Genomic DNA, 26,057 nt, shown 5'->3' with positions numbered 1-26,057 from the left:
ATACATTTTGTCTATGACCAAGGGGATCCCAATCATAAGAGACGGCACATTGGACCTGGAGGTACAAGAAGCTAACAGGGCACCCAAGGCCCAATAATCTGCGGGACGCAGATCTTGAGGGGGGACGAGTTATGAACCCTCTTCCCTTTCCCTTTGTCTTACCCCCTCCACCAGCCTGCCTAACACGCGCTTTCTCCTCTTACGTCGCTTGACGGTCACTCAACTCCGCTATGCCCACTTCAAAACGCTGACTTCGCCCCCTCCCTCATCCAGCAACGCAACAGTGTATTCAATGGCCCGCCGGCTGCGATGCGCTACAATCGCGCAGACTGGGGGGGGGTACGTTGCACTTTGTTTTTTATACCGGTGTCGCGACACTATTTTTTTTTATTATTTTTTTTTTACTTTCGTACGCGTTGCGGTTTCTGTTCGTGCGACAGATATTTTCCGGTGGTTTTTAGAATTTAACAATAAAAACGCGAAGTTATTCAGTTGTATTAACTGTAACTTTTTTTCGGAAGATTATTACACCCGTTACTCGTAGAGTAAAAGGGTATACTAGATTCGTTGAAAAGTATGTAACAGGCAGATGGAAGCCTTTCCGATCATATAAAGTATATATATTCTTTATCAGGATCAATAGCCGAGTCGATCTGGCGATGTCCGTGTGTCCGTTCGGCTGACGTATGAACGTCGAGATCTTAGGAACTATAAAAGCTAGAAAGTTGCGATTCCGCATGCAGACTCCAGTGACATAGACGCAGCGCAAGTTTGTCGATTCATGTTGCCATGCCTACTCTTTTGAAATGTTTTGATATTATTTCACATTTTTGTTAGGTTAGGTTAGGTTTTGCCGGCGGTCGGTTTTATCCGACGCACTTAGACCATAAGAGGTCCATTGTGATACCGTGTGTGTTTTCCCTTTTTACCCGTCGAGGTTCGTGTGAAGTTAGCAGTTTCCCCAGCCAGAGGCGCTGGTGAATTTTTGTTTCCGATGTGGATCGGTGTCGGATAGGTCGGACGGATAGACATCAGGAAGCTGCTTCCCAGTTGAGCAAGTCTTTTCGCTTGCATGGCTGGGCAGTGGCACAATAAATGCTCTACCGTTTCTTCCATTTCCTCGTCCCTACAGCTACGGCAGAAATCATTATACGGGGCATTTAGTCTTCTGGCATGGGTGCCTATCAACCAATACCCTGTGATAACTCTCATGGCGGTGTTGAGGTTTGCTTTGGTCAGTCTTAAGAGCTTTGACGTTCTTTTTGGGTTTATTTTTGGCCATATTTGGCGTGTTAGGCGACAGTGTGTGGTATTTTCCCATATTGTCTGTTTGTTTCGGTTTATGTCTTCCCTAATTAGTACTTTACATGTGGCTAAAGGCATACTATGCCCTCCATCTCTTGTATGAGTGGCGCGGTAGTGCCTTCTCGAGCTAGTTCATCTGCGATGGAGTTGCCTTCTATGTCCCTATGTCCGGGTACCCATATAAGGCTGATTACGAATTGTTGTGTCATCTCGAGTAAAGATGATCGGCAATTCGATACTGTTTTTGAGTGGCTTGAGATTGAGCCAATCGATTTGATAGCTGCTTGGGTATCACTGAAAATGTTTACGTGTGAGCTTTCCGGTTTTAGTGCTTTCAAATGCTTTAGGGCCTCCCTTATTGCTACTACTTCCGCTTGGAAGACGCTGCAATGATCGGGGAGTCTAAACGAGATGCGTAGGCCTAGTTGTACGGAGTAAACTCCTCCTCCTACTCTGTTCTGTAGTTTTGACCTGTTCGTATAGAAGCATATTGCATTCTGGGGGCCAGGTGTCTGTGAGTTCCACTCGTCCCTTTCTGGGATAATAGTGTTGAACGGTGTTTGTACGTATTCCGTTGGAGTACAATAGTCTGTCCTTGACGGGACTATTTGGGTGTGTTTTAGGATACATGAGTGACCCGCTTCTTGTGGGTGCCACTGTTTGGTATCTCTAAGCCTGATTGCCGCTACTGTGGCCTATTTCATGCCAGCTAGTTCTGGGCTTGGGAGGTTGAGTATGGCATTTAGGGCTTCGTTTGGGGTGGTGCGTAAAGCATTGCTGATGCAAAGTGCCGCAGTTCTTTGCATCTTTGCTAGCATTTTTATGCTGGATTTTTTTTTCATGGCCGGCCACCATACCACGACCCCATACAGTAGTATTGGTCTGACGATGGCCGTATATATCCAGTTTACTATATAGGGTGTCATGCCCCATTTGAGCCCTATTGCTTTCTTGCACGTGAAGAGTGCTATTGAAGCTTTTCTGTATCTGTCTGCGAGGTTCAGATTCCAGTTTAGTTTCCTGTCAAGTATTACGCCCAGGTACCTTGCGCTGCTACTGAAAATAGTCTTTGATTGTTGAGGATAGGTGGGACTAAGTCTGGTATATTATGCTTCCTAGTGAAGAGAACCAGCTCGGTCTTTGAGGGGATAATTCCTAATCCGTTATTTTTGGTCCAGTTGGACCAAACAATGAGCTTTTCGCTCATAAGATCGCATAGCGTTTGAGGGTACTTGCCTGTGAAGATGATAGCAACGTCGTCCGCATAGGCTATTATCCTACAGCTCCCCCCTTCCATGTCTCATAGTATCGAGTTGACTGCTATGTTCTATAGAAGTGGGGAGAGGACGCCTCCTTGCGGAGTACCTCTGCTGACGTGCCTAGTGAGGGTTGACGCGCCTAGTGAAGACATAACCTTCCTGCAGGTGAGCAGTTGGTTTATGAGTCCCACCAAGTGGCGGTCCACCCCAAGTTCTGTCAGAGCTCCGGTAATAGCTGTTGGGATGACGTTGTTAAAAGCTCCTTCTATATCCAGGAAAGCTACCAGCGCATATTCCTTTTGGGACAATAATTTTTCTATCTTGGAGACGAGAGAGTGTAGTGGTGTCTTTGTCGATTTTCCTTTCTTGTAGGCGTGTTACGTGTCTGTGATAAGACTTGGATTGAGAGTTGATCTCAGATGAAGGCCGATGATTCTTTCAAGGGTCTTTAGTAAGAAGGATGACAGACTAATTGGTCAGAAATCCTTGGGGGTCCTGTGTGATGGTTTCCCTGCTTTGGGGACGAAGACAATTCGGGACTCTAGCCACGATTGCGGTAGGTGTCCAAGAAGTAGGGACCTTTTAAAAATGTCTAGAAGCCAGTTAAGGGCTATGTTTCCCGCATGTTGGATTAGTGCGGGTATGATTTTGTCTGGACCTGCAGATTTGTATGGTTTAAAACTGTGTATGGCCCAATGGAGGACCTTTGGGTCCAAACACAGTTCGATGCTTGCCAGTGTGGCGTTTGTATGTTGGGAGGTGAGAGCGTTTTGGCTGTTTCCTGGGAAGTGAGTGTCTAGAAGTATCTCCAGAGATTCCTCACTCGAGCTGGTCCAGGAGCCGTCTGCTCTTTAAAGGTAGCCTAGGGTTGTGGCCGATTGGGAGAGGATTTTTCTAAGCCTGGCTGCTTCAGTTGTATTTTAAATTTCTGAGCAGAAAGAATGCCTCGAGGATCGCTTTGCTTTCCTGATGGCCTTTTAGTAGTTTGCAAGGGCTATCTTGTAAACGGTCCACAGGGCATCCTCATTTCCTGCCTTGGCCCTGTTAAAAAGGGTTCTGCAGTCCATTCGGAGGGGAGATAGTTCTGCTGACCACCAGGGAGGTTTTCTTTTTCTTCTGGGCTTGCTATTGGGGCAGGCCTTTTTTAGTGCATAGTTGCAGGCTTCTGTGAAAGTTGAGACAAGTTTGTTAAGACTAGAACTTGTTTGAGGGTATGGGGGAGAACCATTTTTGTTACTTTTATATATTTTTTTCTCGATTTTACACAAACCATCAAAAACTGTCAGTGTGTTAATTTCTCCTTGGTACTTCCACTAGCTGAGCAACGGGTATCAGATAATCGGGGAACTCGACTATAGCGTTCTCTCATGTTTTCAAGACTAATTTGCTTAAATCAATTCTACCCTAACAAAATCTTCAATTTGGCAGAGGCAGCGGCAGCGCTGTCGGCAGCGCAACTGAAGTTTGTGGTGTAATCGCTTGCACTTCAGATTTTTACAAATTCGACTCGCTGGAGGAAAAGGTGCAGACACTAGGTCAGCAAACGTGGCTATGTTGTGCAATTGTAACGGGTGTCGGGTAGCTGAGCGAAAACTTTGTTGCTTGCATTTTGGTTTTCGATTGCAAGCTTTGTGAAGCTAACTGAAGGTTACATATTCTATCCCTTTTCTTTCAGTCTTAATGCGTAATTTATTGAAGTGGACCCAGCTACGATGAGAAATTCTGGAGAAACGGCAAAAACGGTAATATCTTTCTTTAATTTTTCTTTTGTATTCGCACAATTTCCTCCAACAATAACACAAATATAAAATAATGAAATATATCTTAAGCCTAAGTTTTCATTTTAAGTAAACCCTATGATTAAATATTTTTATGTAATATATGTATATGTAAGGCATAAAAGGCTGTTTATTAATATAGTTAGAATTATAGTAGTAGTTATACCCTTAACTACTTGACGATTGACCCTCCGACACACCAACTTCTATGCTCAGACTTGTTCCCTCGTCGACTTCTTCACAACTTGACTTTATCTTCACAATCCCAATTTTCTGCTCTTCTAGATTTCCGCTCGCTAGATTTTCCTTGACTCCAGTCCCTCTTCTTCATTTGTTCTGGAGATGTTACTTCGTATACTATGTCATAGCAGGCACCTTGATAACTATCGATACCCAACTCTGCTTTACATATATTTATTTATAAAATGATTATTCTAAAATTTAAGAAAAACAAATACATCTAATAAAAATATGAAAGCAAAACAAGAGAGAACGCTATAGTCGAGTTCCCCGATTATCTGATACCCGTTACTCAGCTAGTGGAAGTGCGAAGGAGAGTCTTCAACACTGACAGTTTTTGGCGGTTTGTGGGCCTTAGAGTGAGCGTGGGAAAAAGTTTCTTGGAAACTCGATATAAATTTACAAGACTAATACAAAAATTAAAAAATATTAACACATTTTTCAAAAGTGTGGGCGTGGCAGTTTTATGCGGTTTGTGGGCGTTAGAGTGGGAATGGCAACATGAATCAACAAACTTGCGCTGCGTCTATGTCTCTGGAGTCTGTGTGTTTAATCTCAACTAGCTTTTGTAGTTCCTGAGATCTCGACGTTCATACGGACAGACGGACATGGCCAGATCGACTCGGCTATTGATCCTGATCAAGAATATATATACTTTATATGGTCGGAAACGATTCCTTCTGCCTGTTACATACTTTTCAACGAATCTAGTATACCCTTTTACTCTACGAGTAACGGGTATAAATACATCATTTTATTTGGGAATAATTTAGAAAATATTATTTATAAAATGATTATTCTAAAATTAAAAAAAAAAACAAATACATATACATATAATACAAATATGAAAACAAAAATACATCATTTTATTTGTGAATAATTTAGAAAATATTATTTATAAAATGACTATTCTAAAATTTAAAAAAAAAACAAATACATCTAATAAAAATAAGAAAACAAAAATACATCAATTTATTTGGGAATAATTTAAAATATATTTTTTAATATTCAGGGCAATCAAATTACCCTCAACTTAGGCAAATTCTGCAAATTTTAATAATTACTTTTGATTTTAGAAAAATGCAACTTAACTTTAGTGGAATGTATTGCCTTACATTTCAGAAAATTCTGTCATAGTTTAAAGTCAACCCACCCTAAATCAAAGACAAATTTTTCTGAATTTCAGAAAAAAGTCCCTAGAATTAAGAAAGACCCGCCTCATATTTAGGACAAATCACCATAAAATTAAGAATTTTTTTCTTAGCTCAAGAAAATTCATCCCAAAAGTAAGCAGTATTATGTTTCCTTTTCTAGGGTTAATTTTTCTAAACTTAAGAGCCAGTTGGTAATGGTTCTTTTTTTAGGGCGTTTTTTTGAATATACAGGCGAAAAGTGTGATTTATAGGGCGATTTCGGGTAAGCATTTTTATGAGTGTACGGGCAAGTAAGTTTTTGGTTGTGTGTGTTTTTTTATATATATATATTGTCCGGGGAATTTTGTATAAATCAATCAAATTTTGTACCGAAATACCAGAGTTATACTTATTTATTATATAATTATACCCATTACTCGTAGAGTAAAAGGGTATACTAGATTCGTTGAAAAGTATGTAACAGGCAGAAGGAAGCGTTTCCGACCATATAAAGTATATATATTCTTGATCAGGATCAGTAGCCGAGTCGATCTGGCCATGTCCGTCTGTCCGTCCGTATGAACGTCGAGATCTCAGGAACTACAAAAGCTAGAAAGTTGAGATTATGCATACAGACTCCAGGGACATAGACGCAGCGCAAGTTTGTCGATTCATGTTGCCACGCCCACTCTAAGGCCCACACACCGCCCAAAACTGCCACGTCCACACTTTTGAAAAATGTTTCGATATTTTTTCATTTTTGTATTAGTCTTGTAAATTTCTAACGATTTGCCAAAAAACATTTTGCCACGCCCTCTCTAACGCCCACAAACCGCCCAAAGCTGCCACGCCCACACTTTTGAAAAATGTTTTGATATTTTTTCATTTTTGTATTAGTCTTGTAAATTTCTATCGATTTGCCAAAAAACTTTTTGCCACGCCCACTCTGATGCCCACAAAACCGCCAAAAACTGTATGTGCTGAAGACTCTCCTTCGCACTTCGAATAGCTGAGTAACGGGTATCATATAGTCGGGGAACTTGACTATAGCGTTCTCTCTTGTTTTTTGTAAATTCGCTCAGTTCCTTTGTTTTTACCAAATTATCCTTCAAATTTATGAATGAAATACAAGTAGGTAGTACCACGGTTTCAAGAACAAACGTTAAATTAATTTAAAAAAAGACAAACATTTGATATTCTTTGAACAGAACAATGCAAATAAATTAAATGTGATGTCTAAGTACTCTTGCCATCGCCCAAATCGTTGTCTGCCTAGCTTTCTTATTAGGAACGGCAAAACATACCTCTCGTGTGTAACTGTAATTGTACTCTTTGACCGTACTATGAAAAGCATTGCTCGACAAGTGTCTAAATACTTATGCCCACTTGCGTACCTTTTAAAGTACGAGTAACGAAAATAATTAAAAATGGCATTTTCATGTTTTTTACAGTTAGTTAACTTCTATGGCGAAAGATCATCTACAAAATCTTCCAAATAGTAAAACATTACTAAAAGTTTACATTTTTTTAAAAAATCTGTAGTTTTGGTCCCCTAAACTAGTTTCCTCTTAATGCAATCCCGAGTTATCGACAATTACGTAGACAGACGGGCGGTACGTGACTAAATTGAATCGATAAGTGACCTTGAGCTAGGAGATATATACTTTCTTTTGTCGTTAACGCTCTGCTTTACCGCTTATTTAATTTTTAACCAATCGAGATTACACTCATACTCAATGCAATTGGTGCATTAATTGGAAAAAAATTAGCCACCTGTCTAGTTTGCGTTCCGTGGGGTATCTCTATACCCCCTCTGGTCGGAAGCGTAACTTTTAAAAAGTTAATTTTAAAATTAATGAGTCAATTACATTTTAAAGAAAACTTACCGAAAAAATGCGAGTGTTGATCCGTTTTTGGACTACAACAAATGAAATTTTGATGCGATTTCCGCACACCATTTCAAATTGTGGAATTTCGTAATTCAGACAAGTATTAAGCTCTCCATCTCCAATTCCATCTCTGAAATGTTATATAAAAATAAAATGAAGAACAAATAAGTTTTAAAAATAAAAAAAATTTTATCAAATTTAAATTTGTTTTAAACTTTTGACAATCATTTTTATGGCTTGAATTCAGCTGTTAGAATAAAAACAAGGAAGAACGCTTTAGTCGAATTCTCCAACTATCTGATACCCGTTACTCAGCTAGTAGAAGTGCGAAGAGAAATTTCAACAGTGACCGTTTTTATCGGTTTGTGGGCATTAGAGTGGGAGTGGCAAGAAGATTTTTGGCAAATCGAGAGAAATGAACAATACAAATAAGAAAATGAAAAAGTATCAAAACATTTTTCAAAAGTGTGGGCATGACAGTGTTGGGGGCGTTAGGGTGGGCTTGAAAAAGTTTTTCTGCAGATCGATAGAAATGAACAATACTAATAAAAAATGAAAAAATATCAAATAATTTTTCAAAAGTGTGCGCGTGGCAGTTTAGGGTGGTTTGCGGGCGTTAGAGTGGGCGTGGCAACATGAATCGACAAACTTGCGCTGCCGTCTATGTCACTAGAGTCTTCATGCTGAGCTTTTATAGTTCCTAAGATCCCGACGTTCATACGGCCAGACGGACATGGCCAGATCGACTCGGCTATTGATCCTGATCAAGAATATATACACTTTATATGGTCGGCAAGGCTTCCTTCTGCCTGTTACATACTTTCAACGAATCTAGTACACCCTTTTACTCTACGAGTAACGGGTATAATAAGTAAGCTTTATGGTTGTATAAAGAGAAACTAAAAGGTACCGTTACTCAAATATCTTTTGGCAATGATGTTGTTTACCATATATCACTATATAATTTGCAACCTTAAAGTGATACAAGAATTAATATTATAATTTCAACTGCAAACATTTCAAAATAAGCCGGTAAAATTATTTCGGTTTGTGTGCGCTAAGTTACAATGTCTAAGGTTTGAAATATTGTTAAATTTTGTATATTTGTACAATTTGATTGAAATTGCATTGAAATTCTATACAAAAATAAAAAATAAAATATTTCAAAACAAATTTGAAATTTGCATGCGTGACAGTTTTAGTATCCTTTACTATACCGCGAAATCAATAATACCTTATTAGTGAACAATTAAAATTGACTGCCACGGCTGGGTCGGATGTAGTTTAATCTGGACGTCAAATTTTCGATGACTTTCCAACATTTGAGGCCGTTATCGGCAAATAACACGGCGAATGTTGTTTTCCAAATGGAATTAAAGTTCAATACCTCGAAAAAATATCCTTCTATTCTGGGTCAGGACCACAGGCCGTGACGTCCTTCCGTCCGTATGAATGTTGAGCGGAAACTATAGAAGCTAGAAATTTCAGATTAAGCATGCAGATTCTAGTAACACCTAGATGTGGCATTGCATCTCACATCGAAGACGCTGTTGAAGAGATGCGACTCAAGTAACTTGTAAGTGTTTTTATGCAGATGAGATCTGATTTTACTCATCATGAATTACTTGTCAAGCCAGACTCGGTTATAGGCAGCAGCAAAGCCACGACAAAATTCGGCCTGACTTCAGTGTTTGAAACTTTGCTAAAAAAAAAGGCCTGTAAGATTTGTTTTTGTTTTTTCGAACTCTCGCGAGGAAAAATACGGGCGAGGAATTTGGGAACTGAAGGGTGTACGTAAGCATAAAAGCCCTCACCATATAGCTGACGGGCTCGTAAAATGTGTATGATGTGCAAGTGAATTTCTCGGGAATTTCTTTTGAAATTCCTCGGAAATCCGTTTAGTATTAATCGGGAATCCCTTTAGTATTCCTCGGGAATCCTTTTAGTATTAATTAGGAATTCCTCGGAGTTTCCTTAAGTATTCTCCTCGGAAATTCGTCGGAAAAATACCTGTAAATCCAGAAAAATCTGCCGAAAACGTAACAAATTTATTTAAATGTTAAATTACATTTTTATTTTTTCCTTTTTATACCCGTTACTCGTAGAGTAAAAGGGTATATTAGATTCGTTGAAAAGTATGTAACAGGCAGAAGGAAGCGTTTCCGACCATATAAAGTATATATATTCTTGATCAGGATCAGTAGCCGAGTCGATCTGGCCATGTCCGTCTGTCCGTCCGTATGAACGTCGAGATCTCAGGAACTACAAAAGCTAGAAAGTTGAGATTATGCATACAGACTCCAGGGACATAGACGCAGCGCAAGTTTGTCGATTCATGTTGCCACGCCCACTCTAAGGCCCACACACCGCCCAAAACTGCCACGTCCACACTTTTGAAAACTGTTTCGATATTTTTTCATTTTTGTATTAGTCTTGTAAATTTCTAACGATTTGCCAAAAAACTTTTTGCCACGCCCACTGTAACGCCCACAAACCGCACAAAGCTGCCACGCCCACACTTTTGAAAAATGTTTTGATATTTTTTTATTTTTGTATTAGTCTTGTAATATTCTATCGATTTGCCAAAAAACTTTTTGCCACGCCCACTCTAACGCCCTCAAACCGACAAAAACTGTCAGTGTTGAAGATTCTCCTTCGCACTTCCACTAGCTGAGTAACGGGTATCAGATAGTCGGGGAACTCGACTATAGCGTTCTCTCTTGTTTTTTTTGCATTGTTTTTTTACACATGCGTAGGTCAAGGCTTTCTCCGCTGGCTTGTGGCCTTCTAATGTGCTTATGCTATTTGTCATGAAAACTATTTAAATAATATAAAATAATATCATGTAGTTTGGAATGCAGTTAGCTATGCTCATTTATCAATGCGAAACACTACTTACCGGTTTTATATATTTAACGTTGAAATTTTCCAAACACCACTTGTCACGTTCTACAATTGAATGCAAATACAAATTGAATGCAAATGACGGAAAACGAAACCGAAGATTCTGGCAGGCGCTTGCCAGGGTATTTCTGACCATAATGATCCCGTGTAATAAGAATTACATAGGCAAATAATTAAACACGGACGCATTGGCGTTTCCTATTGCGACAGTTTAATTTCTTACAAAATATAAAATCCTTAAATCAAATATGAATTAAATATACACTTAAAAATATATAAATCTCCCACCAACTATTAGAACGGTATCCAGAAGTCTATACATAGCGGTTTTTTCTCGACTCTGTTTTGTCTCCTCTCATCTCTCACTCTCATTTTCGGTCACTGTTTGAACTACTTCGAAGAAAAAACAACTAACATGATCTGCCACGACAGAATTCCGCTTGACTTCGGTGTTTAAAACTTTGCTAAACAAGCCTGTGAGATTTGTTTTTATACCCGTTACTCGTAGAGTAAAACATAAAGTATATATATTCTTGATCAGGATCAATAGCCGAGTCGATCTGGCCATGTCCGTCTGTCCGTCCGTGTGAACGTCGAGATCTCAGGAACTATAAAAGCTAGAAAGTTGAGATTCAGCATGCAGACTCCAGAGACATAGAAGCAGTTCAAGTTTGTCGATTCATGTTGCCACGCCCAGAAACCGCCTAAAACTGCCACGCCCACACTTTTGAAAAATTTTTTGATATTTTTTCATTTTTGTGTTAGTCTCGATAATTTCTATCGATTTGCCAAAAAACTTTTAACGCCCACAAAACGCCCAGAGCTGCCACGCCCAAACTTTTAAAAAATGTTTTGATATTTTTTCGGAATTGTATTAGTATTGTAAATATCTATCGATTTGCCAAAAAACTTTTTGCACGCCCACTCTAACGCCCACAAACCGACAAAAACTGTCAGTGTTGAAGACTCTCCTTCGCACTTCCTCTAGCTGAGTAACGGGTATCAGATAGTCGTGGAACTCGACTGTAGCATTCTCTCTTGTTATTTTTTCGAACTCTCGCGAGAAAAAATACGGCCGAGGAATTTTTGGATACTATAATATATACTATACCGCTGTACTGTGGTCCAGATTTAATTTGGCATAAAGACTATTTTTCGATGTTTATACATATATCGTTGTTTTCTTTTTTTAATCTAAAAGTAAGTACATCATACATTAAAAAAATTGTGATTAAAAGCTTCAAAACGGCACCAAAACTTGTTGACAGCTTTTAAAAGTGTGCTAGCGATCATCTGATTTCCGAATAGAAATTTGCGCCCAACATTTTTAGTTGCTTTATGTTGTGCCACATGTTATATGTACATAATACAAAGACAAATCGTCTTCTAGCTTCAAAGCGAACGGTCGTGTTTTTTTTCTGCGCTCCGAATTTATTTTTGTTTTTGCCAAATCCAGCGGTGGATTTCATAAAATTCTTGAATAATTCAATTTCGTATTCCGTACTAGTTAAAGTTCCGTTCGCTTCGCGAGTGAATCTTTTGTGATTTGTGCATTATTTTAATAAATTAATTCAATCTGTTCTCTTTCTGTCTTTGCGTTTTGTTTACTCTCTTTTTCGTGCGTTGTCCGTAGTGCTGTTTGGTGTTGTTTTTGTACTTAACTGCACGGTGCACCCGCTCTCTCGCTCTCCCACACAAAATCTTAAAGTGCACACTGCGCTCTTGCGGTACATTTTCTGATTTTGTCTTTTGGTACAGTGGTCAAAACCCAATTAAACATGGAAACCAATGTTGTCTGCTTCCAAAACAAATGCCGTCAGGTAATAAAGCCTGATCAGTCAAAAATGACCTGTTGGCTATGTGATAAAATGGTGCACACTAAGTGCGCTGGTTTTAACGGCCGAACAAGTGATGACCTAGCTAAAGGCCCTAATCTAAAATACGGTTGTGATACTTGCCTAGGAGTTGCGAATGAAATGCAACTCTTTTTGCGCCAAACTGAAGGTGGCTTGAAATGACTGATCAGCAGTTTTGGCGTGGCTAGAGATAGTTTTCGTCGAGTTGATGATCTTCTTTCCGCGCTAGATTCACAATTTTATAGCCTCAAGCTTTTAGAAGAATCTCCAAAGCGCAAGAAAGCCGCTGGTGGTAGGCTGCCTAAGGGGAATGCCCCGCAACCTTCGGCAAGTGATCAACAGGACTCCACAGCTGATCACTTGACGTTCAGCGTTGTGTAATATTAAGTGTTGTGTAATGTCCAATTTATGTGTATTTTTAAGAATACTAATATGCGTTCTCCGCCTATTGTGGAATATAACTACTAAGCTGTTCTATGCTGAAAGCAACTAATTGGTCCAGATTATACATGTCAGTGTTGTCTTAAGCAAAAAACTAAATACACATCCCCATTCCTCCCCCTTTTTCTCACATTTTGGAAATATATAGGCCTGTTTGATATTAGTCACAGCGAACTCAGCAACAATCCAAAAATTCAATGTGTATCGGATTGGATATAAATTAATAAAAAAACGCTTCGGAATAATAAAGAAAATTGACAAAACAAGGAGAGACTTCAACACTGACAGTTTTTGGCCGATTGTAAGCGTTAGAGTGGACGTGGCAAAAAGTTTTTTGACAAATCAAGTGACTAACAAAAATGAAAAATATCAAAACATTTTTCAAAAGTGTGGGCGTGGCAGATTTGGGCGCTTTGTGGGCGTTACATGTGCGTCTATGTCTCTGGAGTCTGCATGCGTAATCTCTTTCTAGCATTTATAGTTCCTGAGATCTCGACGTTAAGATCTGGACGGACAGACGGACGGACATGGCCAGATCGACTTGGCTATGGATACTGATCAAGAATATTTTATATGGTCGGAAACGCTGCCTTCTGCCTGTTACATACTTTTCAACAAATCTAGTATACCCTTTTACTCTACGAGTAACGGGTATAAAAATTAGTAATTTTAATAGTTACATTCATAAATATCTTCCAAAATGTAATTACATGCTTAAACGGTTCATGCTGGCCTCTAAAATATCAATTACACTCGATCGCCGACGCGTGAAGACGTGTAATTATCGAGCTCCGCACAAAATCAGTTGTTTTGAGTGAAGTGAACGCCTAATAAAATAAACAAAATAAATAATCCGAAAGCGAAAGAGACGCTCTATGCGATGCAAGATCGCTTAAATATATATAGTGATTTGTTATCGTAAATAATAAAACTATTTGTCAGAACGACACTCGCTCTCAGCGTCAGCGTGAGCAAGACGAACGCCGGCTCTCAGTTTAACGCAACAACGCGTACTTCTCCTACGTCTCACCGACAACCAACAAATCAAATCTTCTACCAACAAATCAAGAAAGAGCGCGCTCTTGCTCTCCCGCTCTTAGCTCCGACAGAAGCCTCGCTACCTCCAACAACAACAGCTGGAGATATACCAACAGCCCGCTCTATCTCGTCATCGGCTGCACCCGCTCACGCTCTGACTGAGTCAGCGAAAGCAAAACCGCAAGCAATAAACGGTTCTGCTGCACTACCAGCAAAACAAAAAGAAAACGTAAACAAAAAGCTGGGTCGACCTGGCAGACTGGAATGGACCGCTACATTACAATAAAGCGAAAGCTCAGCCCGGAAAATTCAGATTTGGAAAACAACCCGAAAAATACACGCGACAACTCTACCTTGATCAACAATGTAGCCCCCGGAAATACCAACAGATTTGCCTTGCTGGCAGATACCGCTGAGGACGTGCCGCTGGGATCCGTTGATATCGAACCGAAGAAAACAAAGCCTCCGCCAATATACATCCGCGAGAAGAGCACAAGCGGTTTTGTAAATGCTTTGATTGGCCTTATTGGAAAAGATAGCTTTCATATAATTCCCCTCGTAAGAGGTACTATCAATGAAATCAAACTTCAAACGAAAACGGAGGACAACTACAGAAAAGTCACAAACTATCTTACCGAACAAAAAATAGGCTTCTACACCTACCAGCTTAAAAGCAGCAAGGGCCTGCAAGTAGTACTGAAGGGCATTGAGTCTGATGTTACGCCCGAAGAGATAACTGAGGCGCTAAAGGAAAAGGGATTTTACGCCAAAAGCGTGTTCAATATCAAAAACAGAAACAGGCAGCCCCAATCACTCTTCAAGATTGAGCTTGAACCAGAAAACAAGCCTCCTAGAAAAAACGAGGTTCACCCAATTTACAAACTCCAGCTCCTTCTGCACCGTAGGATCACAGTAGAAGAGCCGCACAAACGTACCGCTCCTGTACAATGTACAAACTGACAAGAGTATGGCCACACGAGGTCGTATTGTACACTTCGCCCGGTGTGCGTAGTCTGTGGAGATCTCCACGACTCCAAACACTGTCAAACTAACAAAGAAAATGGATGCGAGAAAAAATGCAATAACTGTGGGGGCAATCACACAGCAAACTACAGAGGCTGTCCAATCTACAAAGAGCTGAAAATCCGTCTTCACAAAAGAATTAACACGGCGCGGACACACCAAGGAACAGCTACGCTGACACCATCAGAAACAAATCCTGAAGTACTTTTCTCGAAAGCAAAACTGAAGCTATGATGCAAGCCCTACAAGAGAGCATGATGGAATTTATGACATTTATGAAGACCACCATTCAAGACATGATGCGTAATCAAAACCTTTTGATACAAATGCTTGTAGCCCAACAATCAAATATATAATGGCTACCTTACGCATAGCTACGTAATGGCGTTTCACAGCGCAAACTTGAGCTAGCTCAATTCCTACATGAGAAGCACATCGACGTAATGCTTCTTTCGGAAACTCATCTCACAAGCAAATACAATTTTCAAATAAGAGACTACCATTTCTATAGTACAAATCATCCCGACGGAAAAGCACACGGTGTCACCGCCATACTCATAAGGAACCGTATGAAGCACCACTTTTACAAAGAATTTGCGGAAAATCATCTTCAGGCCACATCTATCAACATTCAGCTGGAGGACAACACTCTCTTCACACTAGCGGCCGTATACTGCCGTATAGCTGCCTGACCTGATCGACTTCGCAGTTACGAAAAATATTTCCCGCAGTTTGGTTAAAGCTGAATGTCTGCCGGATCTGTCATCTGATCACTCGCCTGTACTAATTCACCTCCGCCGGTACGATACAAAATATATAAGTTCACACATTGAGCTAAGCCCAAAACTCAATACTGAATCTGATATAGAGAGCTGCACATGTGCATTGCAATCCATCCTTACTTCAGCAGCTCTTACTGCAACACCCAAAATAACAAATACTACAATTAATTCAAAAGAGACCAACGTACAAATCGAGCAACTCGTCCACATAAAACGACGCTTACGCAGAGAATGGCTATCTTCCAGATCCCCAACTGCAAAACAAAAGCTAAAAGTAGCCACACGGAAACTGGCCAACGCTCTGAAACAAGAGGAGGAAGACGATCAGCGCCGATACATAGAGCAACTCTCACCAACGGGCACAAAACAAAAGTCACTGTGGCGAGCCCACTCAACTCTTCGCCCACCGACTGAAACCGTTTTGCCGATAAGGAATTCCGCAGGCGGCTGGGACCGTAGTGATGCAGATAGAGCCACCACATTTGCCGCTCACCTACAAAATGTGTTCACGCCAAACCAGGCTACTAGCACATTCGCGCTACCGTCCTCACCCGTAAACTGCCACCAGCAACACACCCCAATTGTGTTTCGTCCTAAAGAAGTAACTAAAATTATCAAAGACAATCTCAGGCCGAAAAAATCCGCCGGCTACGACCTTATAACACCGGAAATGATCATCCAGCTGCCACACTCTGCAGTTCGCTACATAACCAAGCTCTTTAATGCCATCACCAAACTTGGTTACTTTCCACAACGATGGAAGAGGTCAATTATCATACTGATTCCAAAGCCTGGTAAGGACCACACAGTCCCTTCATCTTACAGACCAATAAGTCTACTCTGATGCATTTCGAAACTATTCGAAAAATGCCTGCTGATCCGACTTAATCTACATCCCAGCCCATCAATTTGGATTCCGCGAAAGCCACGGAACCATTGAACAGGTGAATCGTATTACAACGGAAATAAGAACTGCATTTGAACATCGCGAATACTGTACAGCAGTATTTTTAGACGTATCCCAAGCATTCGACAGAGTTTGCCTCGACAGCTTAATGTTTAAAATTAAAACAGCCCTACCCGAAAGCACACACAAACTTCTAAAGTCTTACCTCTATGACAGAAAGTTTGCAGTGCGGTGCAACACTGTCACTTCCACTGATCATACAATTGAGGCTGGAGTCCCCCAAGGCAGCGTTCTTGGGCCAACCTTATACCTCATCTATACAGCCGACATCCCTACAAATAGTCGCTACATTTGCTGACGATACAGCTATCCTTAGCCGTTCAAGGTCCCCTATCCAAGCTACTGCACAGCTGGCAATGCACCTCATCGACGTTGAGAAGTGGCTCCCTGACTGGCGAATAAAAGTAAACGAGCAAAAATGTAAGCACGTGACGTTTACGCTAAACAGACAAGACTGCCCACCGCTCTTGTTGAACAACATACCACTCCCGAAAGCAGATGAGGTAGTGTACCTAGGAGTACACCTTGACAGAAGACTCACATGGCGCAGGCACATTGAAGCCAAAAAAACCCAACTTAAACTCAAAACCAACAACTTACACTGGCTTATCAACTCTGGTTCTCCGCTCAGCCTAGATCACAAGGTCTTACTCTACAATTCTATATATTGAAACCTATCTGGACCTATGGCTCACAGTTATGGGGCAATGCCAGCAATAGCAATATTGAGATCATATAGCGAGCACAATCAAAGATTCTAAGAACCATCACTGGGGCACCGTGGTACGTTCGGAGTGAAAACATCCAAAGAGACTTAAATAACCCATCAGTTACCAATGCAATCAAGGAACTTAAGGAAAAATACCATAGAAAGCTGTACACGCACCCCAACCACCTAGCGAGATGTCTAATCCAGCTCAGCATCCGTTCCCGTCTCCGGCGAAAGGACCTACCAACCCAGCGAATAAATTATTAGGGCCGTTTAATCATAGAACAGTTGGAAAATTAATACAACGGTTCAAAAAATCCATGTTATAGTTAAGATTTTTAAACTTATTGTTATTTCTTATACAAGAAGATTCAATAAATAAAAGCAAAGTAATAATAAAAAAAAAAAAAAAGAAAACTCGAAAATCTGCAAGACACCACGGCAAATACGACGTCGAACCTTAACTTACACGAATGCGGGTACAAGATAAAAAAGGAAATTGGCATCTGAGCTTGCAAATGAAAATAATTGTAACACAAATCTTACACATGCTGCAGCAGTCACTGCAAAGAAGCAAAGCGAGCAAAACACGGCTTTTATTCTTTAAAAAAACCACAACAACATCCGAATATTCAACTGAATCGAGAAAGGACGGATATATAAAAACCGTTTCCACTTACATTCGATGAAGCTTTGGCTTACCTCTTAGAAAATGTTCTTACAAAACAGCAATACATAAACATTTGACTTATGAATAACCTAAACCTATAGTTTAGTAATGGAATCTAAGTTACAACATCGTCCTGTAAAGATAAAAGTAACGGAAACTTCTGCCTTCTGCGCACAGAATTATTGAAATCCATGCCGATGCTTTAAACCAGATTCAAACAGTTTTGAAATGAAATAAAATAAGTGAACAAGTAAGAGTAGATTCCTTAATAAATAATCTCAAACCTTTTGTTTATAAACTGAAGGAAAAGCGTAAGATAACAGTAAAGTATGGAATGCATATGACTCTTATTGAGGGCAAAGTGCTAAACGTTTTAACTGTAACTAAATATACTCAATGTTGTCCTATCTGTGGTGTCACTTTAACAAAAATATTCTGAACTTTACTAATCTAATATAAAAATGAAAAAGTCCATATACCCACGCGAGGGCGGCTGGAAACAGGTCCCCTGGCAAGGTTATGTCCCTGCCAGAGGATGCTGGCAAATGGTAGTCGGGCGCCCCGGGCCGGACTAAGGTGTCACTCTACACGTGCCGAAAGTCAGCCTGGCTGAGGGCCCGGGTCACAAAATAGCTCAGTCTCAAACGGAGAGCTCAGGGTACCTGGCGACCCCCTGTTCTAAGAAGCCTTACCCGGGCGTCGCGGATCTCCGCCCGGGTGGACCCTCATTTTCTCCGCAACTCGTGGGAATCACATGGAGTCGATAAATATAAATAAAAAGGAGTCACAATCTCCCAATAAACCTACTAAAACGGCAGCGACGACGGAGTCTGGCCGTACAAATTTGAAGGCAGCGAAGTTGGCGAATGAGCCCACCTGCCTGGCCAGCACCACAGGATCGGGTTCGGGTGAACCCCGCCTCAAGTCTGAGGCGACTGAGTGCAAGCCGCCCAAAGACGTCGCCATGGGAACATCTCCAGGCCCTAGTGCCATGATCGCGAAAAACCGCATTCTCCTGGGCGTGGTCGACAAAAACGACCCAAGCGGTAGGATTCCACGTAATATGTGGAAGTGGGTGGAATCAACCCTAGCCACAAAATTCTTCGAAATTCTGGCCAAAGAACTTGGACCCCCCTGCCTGTAAAGACGTGGGATGGTTCCAAGGCAGCGTCAAGGTGATCGCCTGTGACGACGAGCGCTCTGCGGAGCTATACAAAGCCGCAGTAAAGAAGCTGGGGGAGGTGTATGAAGGCGCCGGACTTGTTGCGTTAAGCTGGTCCGACGTACCTTGCCGACCCCGTGCAAGGATCTGGATCCCGGCATCCATCAAGGCGCCGGACCAGATCCTCACCATGCTGCAGCGATGCAACCCGCACCTTCCCACCTCGAACTGGCGAGTGGTGAAGGTCGACGAGATGGAGGGGCCAACAAACCAGGCCATCCTCATCCTAAACAATGAGTCCCTAGCTCCCTTTGAGGCCGCTCATGGGGAGCTAAACTTCGGCTTCAGCTCAGTGACCATAAAGGTCTACAAATCGGACTCCGCCAAGGAGGATCAGGAAGGCGGTGGAGGAGTGATCGCAGAGATCGAAGGTAAAGTAAGGGCCTGCATCTTGGCCAAAAAGCACCTCAGGGCCAAGGCAGGAAGGATGCCCTGTGGACCGCCTAAAAGAAAGCCCTTGAAAACTACAAAATAGCCATCAGGAAAGCACAGCGATCCTCGTGGCATTCCTTCTGCTCAGAAATTGAAAATACAATTGAAGCAGCCAAACTTAGAAAAATCCTCTTCCAATCGGCCACAACCCTAGGCTACCTTAAAAGAGCAGATGGTTCCTGGACCAGCTCGAGTGAGGAATCTCTGGAGATACTTCTTGACACTCACTTCCCAGGAAACAGCCAAAACGCTCTCACATCCCAACATACAAACGCCACACTGGCAAGCATCGAAGTGTGCTTAGACCCAAAGGTCGTCCATTGGGCCATACACAGTTTTAAACCATACAAATCTGCAGGTCCAGACAAAATCGTAAAAGCACAAATCCAACATGCGGGAAACATAGCCATAAACTGGCTTCTAGACATTGTTAAAAGGTCCCTACTTTTTGGCTAGAGTCCCGAATTGTCTTCATCCCCAAAGCAGGGAAACCATCGAACACGACCCCCAAGGATTTCAGACCAATTAGTCTGTCATCCTTCCTACTAAAGACCCTTGAAAGAATCATCGGCCTGCATTTGAGATCAACTCTCAATCCAAGTCTCATCACAGACACGCAACACGCCTACAAGAAAGGGAAATCGACAGAGACAGCACTACACTCTCTCGTCTCCAAGATAGAAAAATTATTGTTCCAAAAGGAATATGCGCTGGTAGCTTTCCTGGATATAGAAGGAGCTTTTAACAACGTCATCCCAACAGCTATTACCGGAGCTCTGACAGAACTTGGTGGGACTCATAAACCAACTGCTCACCTGCAGGAAGGTTATGTCTTCACTAGGCGCGTCAACCCTCACTAGGCACGTCAGCAGAGGTACTCCGCAAGGAGGCGTCCTCTCCCCACTGAAATAGGCCACAGTAGCGGCAATCAGGCTTAGAGATACCAAACAGTGGAACCCACAAGAAGCTGGTCACTCAAGTATCCTAAAACACACCCAAATAGTCCCCCCCAGGACAGACTACTGTACGCCAACGGAGTACATACAAACACCGTTCAACACTAATATCTCAGAAAGGGACGAGTGGAACTCACAGACACCTGGCCCCCAGAATGCTATATGCTTCTATACGGACGGGTCAAAACTACAGAACAGAGTAGAAGGAGGAGTTTACTCCGAACATTGCAGCGTCTTCCAAGCGGAAGTAGCAGCAATAAGGGAGGCCCTAAAGCATTTGAAAGCACTAAAACCGGAAAGCTCACACGTAAACATCAGATTTTGGGGGAACTCGACTATAGCGTTCTCTCTTGTTTTTAAAAATATTTTCAAAAACTTGAATGCCATTTGGCAGATTTAAAAGAAAAAGGTCAGATGGTGCCTTTAGTCTAAAGTCCGTTTCGATCAAATTACATGTTTTACATACATAAATACATACTTGAGCGCGTAGGCCGCTGACATATGCACCTAAGAATCTCTGCCTTCAAATATTCGAAGTGGGACGTGGGGGTCCCGAATACATTTATTCCACCTTGGTTTTACCGAGATTTGATGAGCCTTTCCATTGAGACCATAACCAAGCCGGTCGTTTACATATTTTAGATAAAAATCGACCGCAAAGTCCGAATTTTCTACAAAACCGGTTTGAATTATTTGTTGTATTCAACCCTTTTGAACTAATGCGCCACTGTGCGTCGTAAGCTGAATACTCTAATGACAATTATTTTAGTATAAAGTAATTTATAAATATTATTATAATTTGTTAGGCACATATGATCGACTATCGCCGTATGCGTGAGACAGCTGCTAGCTCTGGAGCGCTCATGTTCTGGCTTTTGATCAAAAGTTCGAGAGAGCCTGGAGCCACTTCTAGAGCCAGCGCAAAAACATCGTTACGAATCTTGTTATTCTAATGTCTGTAGGGATAATACAAATTAAGTTTATTATTTTGGGTATTGTTCACAAAGTTTGAAATTAATTATTATAAAAATGAAAAGAACTACGACTCTCGCACTAATAAACGCATCGACTGACTTCGTTAAAAATTCTGCAGCCACTGCATTACTTCAGAGACACCATGGGAGAGAGACACTGTTGGCAATGCTGTTAGGATCTGGCTGATATAGGAAACAGTGTGTGCACTCCCAAACATCTAGGCTGCATGATAATGCCAACTTACTCCAATCCCACAATCGGCCATCCTGAATATTCATTCGCCCCTGAATGAACTCCATTTTTTTATATATTCGGCTGCAGTCGTTGTTATTTTAGGCCCTTCCTGATTCCCTTCCTTTATTACTTCATAGCGACCGTGGTTTAGTTTTTTTGTAATTTTATACGGACCGAAAAATTTTGGCCGAAGTTTCATTCCTGTTCCATACTGTGTTCTCTTAATGGCTACCAAATCTCCTTCTTCATATTCATTTTCAACCTTTCTTTTCTCATTAAAGTTTTTCCTATTCTCTTGCTGCACTTTTTCTATGTTTTCCTGTGCTTTCTTTCGAATCTCTTCCCTCTCTTTGTTCAATTCTTCTAGTTCTAAGTCATCTATTAGGTCTTTTATATCATTCAGCTTAAGTCTCATATTCAATCCTGTCAAAATTCTAAATGGACTATATTTAGTGGTTCGAGGTGGAGTATTGTTTACGATTTGTTGAACTCTGTCTACGTGGCGATACCAATTTAGTGGGTTTTCTTGACACATTTTACCGAGCATCGGGATGACAATTTTGTGTATTCGTTCGACTTGTCCATTGCCTCTGGGAATACCTGTCGCAATGTGGAGTAGTTGAATGCTTTCGCGATTGCAATATTCAGTAAAGGATCCTGAAGTGAATGCGGTTCCTCTGTCCGTAACTATTCTGCGAGTGTTCCCAAAAACTGCTGCTTGCTTCTCGAGTTTTTCTATAACCTCATCTGTTCCTGTTGGCTTTGTTGGATAAAGCCAAACAAATTTAGAAAAACCATCCACGACTGCTAATATGTGGTTATACTTCTTTTTTGTATCGGTAAGTGGGCCAACGTGGTCGATGTGGTAGGTTCCGAGCGGTTCTTGAGCCTTGTCGATCGGCGATAGTAATCCCTCCTTTTTTCCGCGCTTAGAGTCAATGATCAGGCACTCTACACATGCTCTAACCACTCTTTCTACTTTAGGCAGAATTCCTGGAATGTAATAGGACTTCTCCAAAATATCTCTGGTTTTTTAAATTCCGAAGTGACCCTCTTTGTGTGCTGTAGCAATGATTTTATCTACCATCGAGTCGGGAACAACTATCAGCTCATTTACTGGATCCTTGCAAAGGATATTATTTTTTATATAAAAATCTTCGTGCTCCTTATTACTTGCCAATATAACTTTGACGGCTTTTATCCAGTTGTCCCTGTTCTGTGCTTCGATCAAGCGTGATTTTGTGGAATCCGCTATAAGAAAGCACGACAAACGGCTGAGTGCATCTACGTGTCTCATCTTCGTTCCGGCTCGGTGCTCCACTTTATACTCGAATTCCTGCAATGACATTGCCCATCTTGCAACTCTAGGAGGCAGATCGTCTTTTTTGATGGTCATTACAAAAGCGTTGCAGTCTGGGACCACTGTGAACGGCTTTCCCAACAAGTACACTCTCCATTTTTTCAACGCATTCACAATGGCTAAATCCTCGAGCTCATAGGAACTGTATTTCTCCTCACAATTGTTTGTTTTGCGGCTCATAAATTCAATCGGGTGAAATTGCTGATCATCTGGGTCCTTCTGCATCAAAACGCCGCCAAAGCCATATTTACTCGCATCTGTGTGTACTTCTGTAACAGCTAAAGGGTCAAACAGTTTCAGTACTGGTGCTGATACCAATAGTTGTTTTAAGTGGTTGAAGGAAGCGATACCCAACTCAGTCATCACTAGGTTCCTATCGTTCTTGGCTTTGCTGCCAAGGCATAGTCTTTGATAAAGCGTCGCATGTATGACGTTAAGCCCAAGTACCTCTGCAAAGCTTGCCTGCTTTGAGGGATTGGAAAGTTAACAACAGCTTTGATTTTCTCGTCAGTTGGGGATATGGTTCCATTCTCAATCGTATAGCCTAAGAAGTTGATTCTTCTTTTCAAAATCTGTGCTTTCTCCCACTTAATTCGCAAACCTGCCTTTGACGCTGCGCTCAATACGATTTCCAAAGCCTTGATTCCATCGTTCTCGTCCTTGCTTGGTACTATTATATCGTCCATGTATACTACGATTGTCTGATTTTGAATGAGTTCTCGCAAGACTGCTGAAACATAACGACAAAACACAGCTGGGGAATTTGAGATGCCAAATGGAACATGCGTAAATTCATACTGTCCGTTGTGAGTCACGAATGCTGTGAACTTCCTTGAATCTTCGTCGATCGGCACGTGCAAAAATCCGTTCATCATGTCGAGAGTGGTAAAGATTTTCGACCCCTGCAATCTATCCAGTACATCGTCTATCAGGCTCATTGGAAAGTTGTCCTTCTTGATTTTCTGGTTAAGTTTCCGATAGTCACAACAAAATCTCTTCGATCCATCCTTTTTTGAGACTAGTACCACAGGCAATGCATACTCTGAGCAACTTGGTACGATTATTCCCTCTGAAAGCCAGTCTTCCACTTGCTTGTCTATGAAACATTTGTTCTCGTAGGAAGTTCGTCGTGGTCGCTGATAAACGGGTACATCGTCTTCCAATATGATCTTCATATTAACTGGAGACGCCAATGACTTTACTGGTTTATAATCTTTAACTAGATTTTCTACCTTTAGCTTCTGACTCTTTTCCAGGTGAGATAGATCGATTTTGTCGAGCACGGAGGACTCATCGATGATCTCAGTGACACGCATTCCTTTGAATGCCGTAGCGAAATCCTTTTCTTTTTCTTTAAATAAGACCCCCTTCGAACTGAACACGACATCGATACATTGGAGCACATCATTTCCAATAATGGCTGCGTACTCCAATTCATTCTGTTTTACTACGTGAAAAGTTGAGGTAAAGCGTACGCCATCCGCCTGAAGGTTAATATCAAAGCATCCTATTGTCCTTAGCTCACCTTTGCCAATGCCTCTCAGATGTTTAAATACAGGCTTCAGCCTTAAATCTTCAAAGCTGCTAAAAATATCCTCCCTCATCAAGCACAAGTCGCATCCCGAATCGATCATCGCTACGAATGTCAAACCATTTGCTACTATCATTTTATATATTGACCCTTTTTCAACATTGACTTCCAGGACATTCGCTTTCTCATTCTTGACGACATTATTTTTCTTTTCCGCGCAGTTCTTGGATATGTGCCCTTTCTGGTTGCAATGATAGCAAACTACGTCGCCCTTACAATCTCTGGCAATGTGGTCACTGTTGCACTTAAAGCATTTTCTCTGGCCATTAGTCTGTCCTTGTTTCACTGCCACCTCTTTCTTAACAATTTCCTTATTAATTCCTTTTCCCTTTATCTTTTCGTAAATAGAAATTTCGTCCTTTAGCTCTCTGATAGTTTTTGCGCGATACAGCCCAGCCTTATTTATCCTGCCATCTGGTATGCCTTCTACAACATAAGAAACTAAGCTCTCCTCATCAAGATTTATCGATTTGCTGATCTCCATCATGCTGTACAAAAACTCAATGCATGTCTCTTTTGGTTGTTTTTGCCTTTGCCGCAGAAGCTTATGAATCTCAGCCGAGCATAATTTTTTGCCGAACTCATCCTTAAACGCGCGCTGTAACTCGACCCACCCTCTAATTCTTTTTGTGCTTTTGATATAAAGCTTGGCGGCTCCGGTCAAACGTTGTTTAGCATAGATAAATCTTTGCAAATTGTCCCAGCCTACGGTTACTGCAACGTCTTCGAACTCAGACAACCAATGATTGACGTCTTCGTGGTCTGAGCCAGAAAATGATGAAATGCTGTCTTGGACATCGCGTAGAGTAAATCTCGAGCCTACGTGGTGACTAACATCTTGATAATTAGATGAACCCGAAACACTTTCTGCATCCTCTTCCTCACCGCCCGCATCTATGCCATAGTGTTCAAATAATCTGTCCTGCAAAGCGCTCTTTCGCCCATTGGTATCCAAACCCAATTCCGTTAATTTTGCTTTTAAAAAAGGCACGGTCAATTCGAGAATTTGTCTAGCATCCATGTTAGTGCGTGAGCCGTTTACAAATTAATTTAAATGTTAAACAATGAATTCAAAAATATTAAACAATGTTAAACAATTTTTAAAACCAATTTGTTAAATGCGCAGCCTCTCGCAACCAGTTGTTACGACTCTCTTCCGCCGCACTTCTCGTCTCTTCAATGTCGTCGTATTTAAGTTCTTCTGTGTTGCGAAATTCGTCTTCGCCGTAACCTCGCTCCGTATTGCGTTACGGATCACGTCGTCGATTGCTCTTACGTCGCCGTCGCTGCTCC

At 41.3% G+C, this 26,057-nt stretch overlaps 1 pseudogene; it reads right to left on the bottom strand.

The window, feature by feature from the left end:
• LOC122625482 overlaps positions 1 to 26,057 on the bottom strand; it is a 135,030-nt pseudogene that overhangs the window by 52,095 nt on the left and 56,878 nt on the right.

The sequence above is a fragment of the Drosophila teissieri genome, unplaced genomic scaffold, assembly GCF_016746235.2.
Source record: "Drosophila teissieri strain GT53w unplaced genomic scaffold, Prin_Dtei_1.1 Segkk118_quiver_pilon_scaf, whole genome shotgun sequence".
NCBI lineage: Eukaryota > Metazoa > Arthropoda > Insecta > Diptera > Drosophilidae > Drosophila > Drosophila teissieri.
This window is presented reverse-complemented; position numbering and strand designations above follow the sequence as displayed.